The following is a 12,890-nucleotide window of genomic DNA, read 5'->3' as shown; positions in this document are numbered from 1 at the left end:
TACCATCCAGCCACCCTTCTCTAGTCCGAATGACATCCTAATGTCCTCACTGGAGATTCATGTCAGGTGATCAGTGAGTTGATGTTTCATTCACTCTTAACATACAACTTGATGTCATCCATGTACAAGAGGTGGCTGATGATAGTTCCACTCTTGAATTTGTATCCATATCCAGCCCTGGATTTTTAAAAAAAATTATTTGAAGAAAAAAAATCAATCCAAAGTGATATGAACCTTGACCAAATTTAAAATCCATTTAGGTGACATTAGCGGCTATAAGCATGAAGAAATCCCGCAAGTCCCAACCAACCACAAGCCAACTACAAAAAACATAGTTCCTGCTTCTATATATGACGCTCTATAATGCACTAAAATATATTTTTGCCATGGATCAGTGTAATGATCCAAAGGTAGGAATAGTCTTTTAATTTGTCCCTCTCAGTGGCAAATTATAACCAACCAAAGGAGCAAAAACATTCAATGAGAAAAGAATACAATACAGTTGAAGATTATCTTAATTGTTCTGTTGCTTTGAATGAATGTTTACACTTATACTCCTCTATAAATCTGCACTAACCTGAGTTTGGAGACTTCTTAAAACAGGAGGACACTAAAACATTCCCCCAGCAACTCTCCCTTGTTAGCACACATGCCTCTCTGCTAACTCATTCAGAAAACATAGCAATAGGTCCATCATACTGTAATAAGGAGTGCATGAAAGCCTCTGAAAGAAGCTTCAGAAAAAAAGCCTCAGAAACGAAGCTTCAGAAAAAAAGCCTCTGAAAGGCTTTTATCTAAAATAATATGGCAAGCAACAAAAGAAGAATCAGTAAAGGATCTAACCAAACTATGCTAACAAATCTGGAGAATGACACAATAACCATCAGATCGGAAGAGGTTAATCTATAGACCAATACTAAAGAAAGGGGATTTTTTTTCTGAAGTTGTTTCAGAGGCTTTCAGAGGCAGAAAAAGAATTTTTTTCTGAAACAGTGTTTCAGAAGCAAAAAAAAAAAAGCAAGGCACAGAACTCACAACCAACAAACCTGTTGCTAAAATTCACCTCTGGAAACAGCTGATTGTGGGTATTCCAGGAGGGTGATCCACCTACCAATCAGCTTTTTTCTTATTTTCCTCACCAAAAACTAAGGTGCATCTTATACTCCGGTGCGTCTTATTCTCTGAAAAATACGGTATGTATTTGAGCTCTTAACTGTTTTCAATTCTCTCCAGCAGCTCCCAGTGCTTTTCAAGCCTGTATTCTGTACTAGTTTCCAAAGAAAAACTACTTTTTTGGACCCAAAGTCTGAAGGACTGAATATTGTGTGGCAGACCTGCGAAAACCACAAAGGGATACACAGTAGAATAAGATGAAAGATTCTTTCTTTGACAATCAAGCCTTAAAGTAAATAAATCTATGGTATGACTGCAATCAGAAAATGGATTAGTTTTGTTCACTATATCTGAAAAATATTGCAGAAGTAAAAAAAAAAAAAAAAAAGTTCAGAAAAGGCAATTGATCATGGATTTTAAGCTGCTCCCCAGTGAAGAAATTATAGCATATAGCCGTGATGACGAACCTATGGCACGCGTGCCAGAGATGGCACACAGAGCCCTCTCAGTGGGTACGTGCGCCGTCGCCAGCTGCTCTTCCGAGTTCCGTTACGCGCATGCAGGCCAGCCAGCTGGTCTGGCGTGCATGCACACCAGTCAGCTGCTCTCTTCCGAGTTCCGGCTAGCTGGTCTTTGCCAAGACCACCTGGTTTTCGCGCATGCCGGAACCCAGAAGACAGCAGCTAGCTGGTGCGCATGTGCACCAGACCAGCTGTCCAGTGCGCATGCACACAATGGAACCCGGAAGAGCAGCTGGCAACGGCATGCATGCGCACCAGCAGCTGCTCTCTTCTGGGTTCCGGCGCTCAATGCCAAAAAGGTTAACTATCACTAGCATATAGGGATTTTAGTCTGAAATAAGTAAAAGATAAAAAGTTATTTAAATTTGCATCGCGCTCTCTTTTCAAGAATCTCATCATTTTCATTCAATTGCTTCCTCTAGACCCATTCAGTCTTCTTATATACACTTTTTGGCAATACAATCCTCATTCATTATGTCTATGTTACAAAACTATCTCAAAGTATTTCTTTCATATTGGCCACTCATTTCGGTATTCAATCCATATACATTAGCACCTATATATTCCTGACTCCATCTCTTTCTTTATTATCACATATACTCTTAAGTATGACATTCCACTTACTTTTATGTTTCTCTTAGCATACACAATTCATACTTTCATATAATCAGATGACAGAAGCATGCTCTTATTAACAGCTATTTTTATTTCTTCACTACTCCTTGAAATAGACAATATACCACCCACTACGTTTTTATCAGCATTTGTCCACCTTAACATTTCTCTATCCATTTCTTCCTATTTAATAAGCATCCTATGAAAATATAAAAATTAAACTCCTTTAATTTTTCACTATTTTTATTTAAATTCTCATGTGCACTCATGTTCAAGGACATGAACCGACAATCTGTTTTCTTGCTAAATACTATCGCCAACATCTACTATAAAACATTAACTTCTCAGCCAACAAGATGCTACTGTATAGTAAAGTGCACATATATTCAAGTCCCCAACCAATACAATTCTAATATTACCACAAACTTCTCTTATACATTCATTCCTATATCCATGGCTTACCAAGGAGACATCCATATATACCTATTCCATGCTCAATGTTGAGCCATTCTATTTATTCCTATGCATGCTTTAGTTTCATCCCATACCTGTCTCATTCAGCAACCAACTTTCAACTCTATATTTGTACAAATCATACCTTATTTCAAGCCTATTCACTATCCTTATTGATTTAAACATGCAATACATTTTTCACATTACACTGATACCTTTCTCAATGCCGATAAAAAGCAAAAACCATGTTGCAAATCTTCCCAAATTTTGCTCATTAGCATTTCTCAAATATTTTCATGGCATGGTTAACATACCCTCCCAAGTTTTTGCATTCATCCTTGCTACATTTATCTTTATATAATGGAATAATACAATAGTCCTTGACTTGAACCACAAAATTTCCTCAAACTACAATTGAGCCCACAATTTCCATTGGTAAGCTGGTGAGTTTTGCCTCATTTTACGACTTTTCTTGACACAGTTGTTAAATGAATCACTGCAGTTGTTATGTAAGTAACACTGTTAAGTGAACCATTTCCCCCATATTCTCATCTGCTTCCCACAATACATTCATGTCATCTAAAAGAATTTTCTTTCAATATTGTATTCATTCACAAAGTTGTGCAATTCGGGTGGGGGGTCTCAATTACTGAATTACCTCTGAATTAAAGTGAATTATTACTAATGAAACTTTTTCTTCTCTTAACAAGCCTGAGTTAGAAACCATGTTTTTTCTTAGTTTCTACTTCTTGTTATTACAGAAAAGCCAAACATTCTGTTTTGACAATATCAAATAAACCATGGAAGGGGCTATCACTTATTAAAGAATCAAATAGGAGCAGTTAAATTTGTATGATACGAAAAGCCAGTATATACAAGTTTTTAACAAACCTTGCTCACAGCCTCTTCTTGAAATTGTTAAGAAAATATAACATACTGTATTTTTCGGAGTATAAGACGCACCTTTTTCCGCTAAAAGGGGGTGAAAATTTAGGTGCGTCTTATATACCAAATGTAGCCCTGCCCACCCACTGGCCCCCACCCTTTGGCCTCTGCCTCCCAGCAGTTTACGTCCTTGCAGCAAGCAGCAAGAAGAAACAGCTTGTTTCAGCTTCAGCACAGCCTAATTAGTACAAGTTGATTGGATCAGCCGTTTTGCGTGGGCCTCTGCTGCTTGCTGCAAGGAGGTAAATTGCTGGGAGCAGATTTTTTTTTTCTTGTGCTAATCAAGCTATGCTGAAAACGAAAATGAAAGTAAAGCAGGCTATTTGCTGCAATGAGGCCAAATTGCTGGGAGGTAGAGGCAGATTTCTTTTTCTTGTTTTCCTCACCAAAAAAAGTAGGTGCGTCTTATAGTCTGAAGTGTCTTATACTCCGAAAAATACAGAACATTCTTTGCAAAAGCAAAAAAGAAAATATTGTCTGCTGTTTTTTTAAAAGAGCTGAGGATCTTTTCAAAAATATTTTGTAGAGCTCAGGATATTAATCTAAACTAGAGGTGGACAACTGTAACTCCATGTAGTCACCCAGTCATTTCTGCATCCCCTGGAGCTATATGATATTATAACATCAAAATAAAGAAGCCAATTTCTTAACAGTTGGGCAATTTCCTGCTGGAAAATTTCTTTCATTTTGGAAGAAGTGAAAGAAAATGCATATATTAAGGCTCTACCAGTATTATCACCGCTATAAAATGGTAAGCCCTCCCAAAATATTAAAGAGTACATAGCCCAGGGAGTTAAATCAATTTATGAAGTTGTTTTTTAAAAAATTGTGCCTGTAAAGACCCAAAATCATTTATCTCCCTTCTAATAAACTGTTTAGTTTCTCTTGGAAAGACTCTTCAGACAATCAGTAATGCTGTAGTCACCTGATGATTGGGCTAGTGCAATGCACTCTACATGGGGCTATCCTAGAAGATCATCCAGTCCGTTCAAATTTCAATGGTGTGAACAGTAACAGGGGCTTCTCAATATGCCCATATGTCACTACTGCCGCATGAGCTACATTAGTTGCTAGTTGGCTTCGGATTACAATACAAAATTCTGGTTGTTAATTGTAAAGCCTCCATGGCAAATAAGCCTGGTTGTCTGAGGGACTACCAGGTTTCCCTGAAAATAAGACAGGGTCTTATTTTCTTTTGACCCCCGAAAATAAGCGCTTGGCCTTGTTTTCAGGGAGGTCTTATCATTTTTGAGGTGCAGGAGGCGATGAGCGTGGTCACCTCATGGCTGCTGCTGACACAGCCGCTCTTCAGCTGTTTGTCCCTGAGGCTGTGCACGTGCTTCCAGCCATAATTCCCAGGACTCTGCACCATGCGGTTGGCCTGGCCACACTGCTGCGACCGGATGTCCTGTCGCCGTAATCACCTTCCTGTTTTTCGCTAATGGCTTTTGCGGTGGCCATTAGTGTGACAGAAGGGGCACGGTGGCTAGGATTGCGGGAGCGGCCATTAGATAAGGATGTGTGGGGTGGGTGGGGCATGTTCCCCCCTCCCTTCTCCCCTCCAGCCTCGCCTCACCTCGAGTTATTGCGTGGCAAGCAACCAGAGGAAATGGCGGTGACTGACTGCGCATGCGGTTAAATATTTTTGGGGAGGGCTTATTTTGGGGGGAGGGCTTATTAGCACATGTGCTGAAAAGCCTGATTGGGCTTATTATCTGGGGAGGTCTTATTTTTGGGGAAACAGGGTACCTATCTCTCGTTGTTGCCTGTCCAGTATGTTCAGGCAGAGTGGATCCACTCCAAGTCTCTTCTATGAAATGTTGCCATGCTTTGAGACCAAGGAAGCATGGCTTCTCTGTCACTGAACAGCATCTCACCAGAGGTAGGGGTGGTAGGAATCCACTCTCCTTGGCTTCCAGAAAATTCTTAAAACCTGGTTTTGTTCCTGGGATTAATGAGTTTGTGGGGCTCCTATTTTATATTTATTATTGTGGTTGTTTTTAGTCCAGGCTTTCTCATTTTTTGTTTTTAATTGTTTTAATTCACATAGTGGATTTTGTACGGTATCCTGGGTCTACTGGATTGGTTGGCTATTTTATGGATAAATAAAATGGATAAATAAGTAAATAAAAGTTAATACTTACAATCATTCAACAGATGTCATAATCGCATTTTCAACTTAATCTATAGTCCTTGTAGCAAAATTGAAAAAGTGTTTTAAAAGATACATGCCATTGTACCCTTCCTGGCATATGGTATCAAACTGGAAGAGACTGGATAATTTTTTTTGGATTATCAATACTTTGCAGGAAAAACAAAGTTTCACTTTTTAAAACCAGGCAATAATTAGAATTATGTTTAGAAAATTATGCACAACGAGCTAAAGTGAATGAGTGTGTGAGCAATGAAAAGTCTTAAGGCTTTCAAGATGAGTCATTACAAGACAGCATTAATAGTTAAGACTATTAATCCTTCCAATCATCTCTAGCTTTGTTAGGTCATTATAGTTTATCACACTGATTATTTTATGAACAAAGGAGCAGTTCTTAAATGCTTACATTCATAGATGGACATGCTTGTGTGCAGTTCTGGAATAGACTCAAGCATGTTTACTGACATAGATCACCAATTATGGTAATTAATAAGTTCAATTATTGTAATTAATATTTTTGTATAAAGCAGATAAATGAGTAAACTATAGAGTCAACAGTATGCTTTACTTGGTATGAAACAGTATTCATTAAGAACCTAAGAGTATTTTCTATCTCAATGAAGTATCTTGAGGATATCTTGAGTCAAAAAGATATTAACAAATTTATAGAGGTGGCTGTGGACAAGCTTGATGCATTCTTGCAAAAATCACAACTGTGACTACATGGAATATGAGGTTCTATTAAGGAGTACCTAACATCAACAGGTTTCTGGAAAATAATAACAGACGAAAGTTTTGACTAATAAGCCTACTTTCAACTATTCCAATTTGAAGAATGTTAGCTATGCTTTTGAAATCTGGAGGTTTGTTGCAATGAATAAGATATATTGGATTGTTCATGAAGACTAAATGCTGTTTAGTCTTCATAAACAATCCAATATATTAGTAATGTTAGTAGTAGTAATGTAAGTAATATTATAATTTAGCAGTTTATGTGGAAAGACAAAAGTATTTCACTAAGTTCCTGATGTTTACAAGTTCGCAGCAGATGTTTTTTTCTTTGGGCCCTAGGAGAAAAACATCTGCTGCTACCTAGGATTGAACTCTCAACCTTCTGATTGGGAGGTGAGCGTCTTCAACACTAGGTCACCACGCTACTCAAATTCCCTTCAGGATAAATAATACCAAAAAAAATTCTACTTCTTCAGATTTGTCAAGTATTACAAGATTAAAGTTTTGTTGCTGGAATGGTACTGGGATATATCAGGACCACCTTGCCAAACATCATTCTGCCTGCCTAAATGTCTAAAGATTGTCTGTTAAATCCACCTTGAGTTTAAGCATGGGTTAGGTCAGGGAGAAGGCCTTCTCAACCACCACACTTTGGAATATGTCCTTGCAAGTATGCTTGGCCCTTACCTTTCTCTCATTCAGGAAAGTCCTAGACACTATTTTGTATCAATAGACATTTGGCCTGCATGTCAACTGTTGTCATCTCTACATTATATTCTTCTTGTGGTTGTTTTTAATATGTTTGAGATATTCTGTTTCTGATTTACTTCTTATATACTACCATTGATTGTAGCAGGGTATGTATATTATCAAATAAATAAAACGATTGAAAGTCTGCTGTAGCTTTTTAACATGGAAGATTATGAAACAAAGGTAAAAAAGTCTTTTAAATAGACTGAGCATGAAATAATACAATCTAAGCAGGATTGCCTTAAAAATAAGCCTGAAATTGTTTTGTTCACACCATTCAGTTTAAAATGCCAACTTCTAACCATGGGTTCTAAATTTGCTCAGTTCAACTATATTACAGTTAAAGCTCATCTCAATTCCAAATCATGACACAGCAAACTGTGATAAACTGAAATAGATGGAAATACTTCTAATCTTTCCCTTACAGCAGTAGTCAAGAATAACAAAGTTCATTCACATATCTACACACTACACTATGTTTAACAGTCTCCATACATGTAGCTAAATATTTCTCACATGGCATGTGCAACTGCCATGTGAGAAAAATGTCAGATATTAGTAGAGCTAGCTTTGCACTTATCTCACATACTTTACATTCAAAAGGAATTAATTCTTTATGTATTTTCTGATATTTTTCACAATTCAACTTTACTGGGAAAATACTACCTGCAAGAATGCTCTGATTTTTGAACTCCATGTTTTAAAAACCATCTAGTTCTCTCACTGTTTAACCAAGTTTTGTCATACTTTGTTTCCCGGAATTGCATTGTATATCCTATCTTCCAAACCTATTTGTTTGCCTATGTCATATTCTTGATCGTTATTTAATCAAAGATGGACTTTCTTTCAACAATCAGTACTGCTACGCCTTTGTGGCAAATTCCCTGTAAGATCCTTCAGTGTGCATTATAGTTATTGCACTGTTAATATTATCATTGAGATAATAAATTGCTATTATTTATTTTGGTTATTTATTAAACAAATTTATACAATCGCCCAACTCACACATGGATAATTCCTGGCAGCTTTCAAAATTTTAAAAAATCTACCATATGATAAAAACCCTTTAAACCCCCACCATCTACCTACCCCCACAGCAGCAACAACACAATCAAATTAGTGACAACATTCATTCTCCACAGGCCTCCTGACAAAACTGTTTTTAATTTCTTGTGGAAAATCAACAGTGGAGACAATTTATTAGATTTTTATTTGCCTGTATTACTTTTTATGTAAATGAAGGAAGCAAACATAAATAATGCTCCTTCCTATTTTCCTAAGCCTGAAAATTTGGTCAGGGTGGGACAGTGTGACTAACCCAAAATCATCCAGCCAGTTTTCATGCCTAGGATGGGAGTATAACTCAAGCCTACCAGTTTCTATTGAAAATTGGGCCAACAACCTTCATACCTATTCAACCTTTAATGATTTTACACCTATACCTTGCTGTCAATTCACAGCTGACTAAGTTCACATACTATACTTAACCAAAACACAATTTGCTTTTTTTCTACTTTAGTGTGTGTGTGAATTCATTCACTGAGATTTATAAACTATAGTACAAGATTTTCTGTAAACCCAACCAATTAAAGTTTAGTTAGGAGAGGGATAATATGTGTGAGTTACATCTATGCCTATTTTACATTAGTTTGGATGTATAGTACCTAATTGAAGAGAATGATTTTCCAGTTGATCTCTTGCAGAAGGTATAGCAAATTTAGCCTAAACAGGCTAGGAAGAAGCAACTTCTATTGTATTATGAAAATAGGAATATGGAATTTACTCTAGTTCTTTCACTGTATCTATTAAATTCATAAAATTCTAAATAGAATACGTATATTAAACATATAAATAAATAACTATAAAACTGTTTTCCCCTCTTGAGAATTCATCAATACAATCTCTATTTCCTTAAATGATTTACATTTCCAACATCTGTGTACAGTACTAAGCACAGTGCCTGTCATTCTTCTGAGCTGTATTCTTATTCATTAAATAATAGGAGTTACCAAACATTTTCAGTTTCTCTATAATGCCTAGGCTGGTGTATTATTAAAATCTACACAACCATCCATTTATAGTACACCCTGCTACCTAACTCACAGATATTAAACGCGGTTGTTACGCTGGACAAATTGGTCAAGGGTTCCTCCTTCTTGGACTTGGTCAAATGTGTATTTGGAAAGTTAGAGCTGTTTCCTTTTTGTAAAAAAAAAAAAAAAATGTAGACCCAATCCCGTAGAAGTGTACGGGACTGGAAGAAAATAGCACGACTGTGTTACGAGTTAAAAAGAGAGGATACACAGCAACTGGGAATATAAACACGCTTCTCTGTGAATGCAGAGCCCAGGGTTTCCTCCACCCAGCCAGCCAGACTCAGAAATGTTATCGATATGCCGCATGGAGAGGGAGAAGCCCCCTCTCTGCTTGGTGAACTGTCAGAGCCAAGTGAGCCTTCGCCTTACCGAAGCTTCGTTTCGCTCACCCGGACCCTGCCAACCATCTAAGCAACTCCTATGCCACAGCTCATAAACGCCAACGCCTGTCTCAAGCCCGTTTCGCCCGTCTCCGGGCGCTTCCCCGGATACGAGACATATGGGAAGCCGGTGCTCAGCGAAAGGCCTAGGTGTGTTCAGGCCAAAAAAAAAAAAAACCCACCCATGGCAGTGAGTCAAACACAGACCAGGGAGAGGAAACTAAGACCCTCAGCAAGAAGTCGCGTCTGAAAGAGGAGAGGCAAGCCTACCAACAGCCGGTTTACCTGAGGTCGCGGACAGAGAGCCTCTCGGATCCAAAGCCAAACCTCAGCACCAACAACACAAGATGGCTACCGCGCTACCACGCAAGGTCATGTGACCTCACTGCCGTGGCCCCGCCCTCTTTCGGTAAGCTGGGTAAGAGGAAGAAGCGGCTCGCGGGAACAAGGAAGAGCCTTCCGATGCGGCGCTCGCTGGTGTAGAATGTGGATCGTCCAGCTTTCTTTTTCTCTCCTCCTTTCACGACACAGCCGCGCTCTCCAAAATCCTGAACTATATAAAAGTGGTGACTTAGGTTCACAGCGGCCGGGCTCGCGTAATATACGCTACGTCAAACCAAGAAAGCCGACTGTGGTTTAGCGATGTGATCATATTGAAGAATTCCCCTCTCGCGAAGAGGAAATGCCTGGCTCTGTCGCATCTTTTTAGATCCGTGTGATATATTTTTTTTTTCATTCTATCAGGCTGTTAAAAAAACGAAAATCGCGTATGTCTGGGTGGTGTTTTTTTTTAAATTTTATTACATTGTATTAGGATGTAATTTTCATCGTAAACTTGATATAAGTAGTTTGTTTTCAACACATAACAAAGGATTCCCACACAGCACGCTATGTAGTCTTTCATTTATTTTATTGGAAAAGGCAGGTTCCAAGAGCAAAGACCATTAGATGCTTCCAAAACAGTTCAGTAGTTGGGTGATCACACATGGCAGCTGCCAATTACAAGGTTCAACCGGAATGTTCGTCATCCATTCCAACAAAATTTCTATCTAGTTCTTCTTGCTTAGTTTCTGTCTTCAAGCAAGAACAGCCTATAATTTTATTTCAGGACAGATGGAGTCAGGAACTCAAAAATTCCCACACTTGGTTACACCCAATTTGCCCATCGTATCTTACTCTTTCCTGTCGTTTGCCAAGTTGCTCCCTCTTTACAGATACCGGTACTAACACTGGGGTTACAGCTCTACCTCTTTATTTTCTAGCATGCAATTTTATTTGCCATGTTGCATCTTGTTTGCAAATTAAGAGTGGCTTTTCTGTCCCCTATAATCTTTATACTATTCTTTGGGCTGCAGAAGAAGGAAGTAAATAGATTCAGAGAGATACTGTAGGAGAATCAGGAATATTCAAAATTATGAACGTTTATATTATATGGCAAGCTTACACATTAGTGCTCAAATATATTTTCCTGTTTTGTTTCATTTTAAAGCTTTTATTAATAATTGTTAATACTGTCTTACCATTGTTGTATGCTGCCCAGAGTCACTTGTTTATGAGATGGGTGGCCATATAAATTTGACAAAACCATGGGTTGAGTAACCATGGCTTGGATAAAGTTCAGCTATGTTGCCTGAGTTCTGTTGGAAGAAATGTCCATCTGGGTTCAGTTCCAAGTGGGGAGAAAGACACTGGAAACATGGAGACTGCTTGAAAAGATAAATCTATCTCAGCATCTACTTCTGTCCTACTATCGCAGCACCATTGAGAGTGTCCTGACATATGGCATTCTTGCATGGCATGGGAGCAGCTCTGTAGCGGACAAAAAAGCTCTACAGAGAATCATTAAAAGTGCCCAGAATATCATCAGACTCTAGCTACCAGCCCTGGACGACATCTTCGAATCTCACTGTCTGAGAAAGTTGCATAACATTCTCAAAGACTCTTCCCATCCTGCTTACAATTTTTTGGGACTGTTGCCTTCTGGCAGAAGATACAGAACAATTAAAACTCGGACCACACATTTTCTGAATAGTTTTTATCCCAAAGCTATAATTGCACTCAACAATAAACTAAAGGGCCACCATCAGTGAGCTGTTGGACAGTATTACTTGGTCTGTTGTGTGGATGTTTGGGTGGTTTAGGGGTGGGGAATTGTGGGTGGGAGTGTGTTTAGGGATTGTTATGTGTGTTGGACCTGGTCTTTGGGAGTTAAGTGAATTTCGTTGTATGGGTATACTGTGTATACAAGTACAATGACAAAAAAGTTTATTATTTATTTATTATTATTTATTAATGGTGGACAGGACCACATGGTTTTGAGGTCCTGGGCAAAAAAGCACATGGGTGAGAAAGAGAGATAGATTTATACCCTCTGTTGAGCTTTGAATTTGAGCTTGTATTCTAATTGGTTGTCAAACTCCCATGGGGCCATGCAGGGGTAACTTTGTAGGTTGTCTTTTGAGTCCCAGGCTTGGTTGAGCCTTGCTGGGTGATGCAATCTCCCCAGGCGCCATGTGGTGAGTTCTGTTACTAGATGGGTAGAGGGCTAATCCTATTGTTGTTGGATCTTGGGTGAGGGCATTTGCTTATGAATAGACTTTATCTCTTTATCTCTTAAGTGCTGACATCTGCTGTGGGCTGTTGAAGAGGGTAGGGACTATTAAGATTGAGTCTGCTTCCTGCCTAAAAAACATGTTTCTCCATCACTCCCCTGCTGTGGCTCCCTGTTGGGTGAACCCACCACTGGCTGGCCCCGCTCTTTGCCCTACCCTCTCACTCAGTCTTTGCCTGGCCTGAGAAGGTAAGGGCGAAGGTGGGGGATGGAGACTCAGTCCATATTCCAGAGTGGGAGCGAAGCGCCTCTGTATTTGCTGGGTCTCGAGGGTGCTTTTTCTGGGGGCTTGCTCATGCCTCCCGGATGTCAGTTACTGTGACGCCCTGCCTCCCAGCTGATCGTCGGCATGCTACTAATCTGCCATCCTCAGTAGGCTTTAAAGTGGCAGGGGCGGCAACAGCACCAGAATGACTGCCGTGCACAGATTCAAGATGTGCATGTTTCTCCTGTGGCAGGGGTGGCAACAGGCCTGTGGCTGCCAAATGTGGGGGTCTCACCTTGGATGGAAGGGGGAGACTC

General features: G+C 39.2%; 1 protein-coding gene across 3 annotated transcripts in view; it reads right to left on the bottom strand.

Moving 5' to 3' along the window:
• GIGYF2 (GRB10 interacting GYF protein 2) overlaps window positions 1–10,144 on the bottom strand; it is a 97,236-nt gene extending 87,092 nt beyond the window's left edge. For 2 of the 3 annotated variants that reach the window (XM_034439725.3, XM_060683001.2), the window contains exon 1: window positions 10,043–10,144. The gene's annotated coding sequence lies outside the window, so the exon portion shown is untranslated. The remainder of the gene's footprint in view (window positions 1–10,042) is intronic. The other variant, XM_034439726.3, reaches the window with a different exon arrangement.
• Between the last annotated feature and the right edge of the window lie 2,746 nt (window positions 10,145–12,890).

The sequence above is a fragment of the Pantherophis guttatus genome, chromosome 6, assembly GCF_059756535.1.
Source record: "Pantherophis guttatus breed Tessera chromosome 6, ASM5975653v1, whole genome shotgun sequence".
NCBI classification, from domain to species: Eukaryota; Metazoa; Chordata; class Lepidosauria; order Squamata; family Colubridae; genus Pantherophis; species Pantherophis guttatus.
This window is presented reverse-complemented; position numbering and strand designations above follow the sequence as displayed.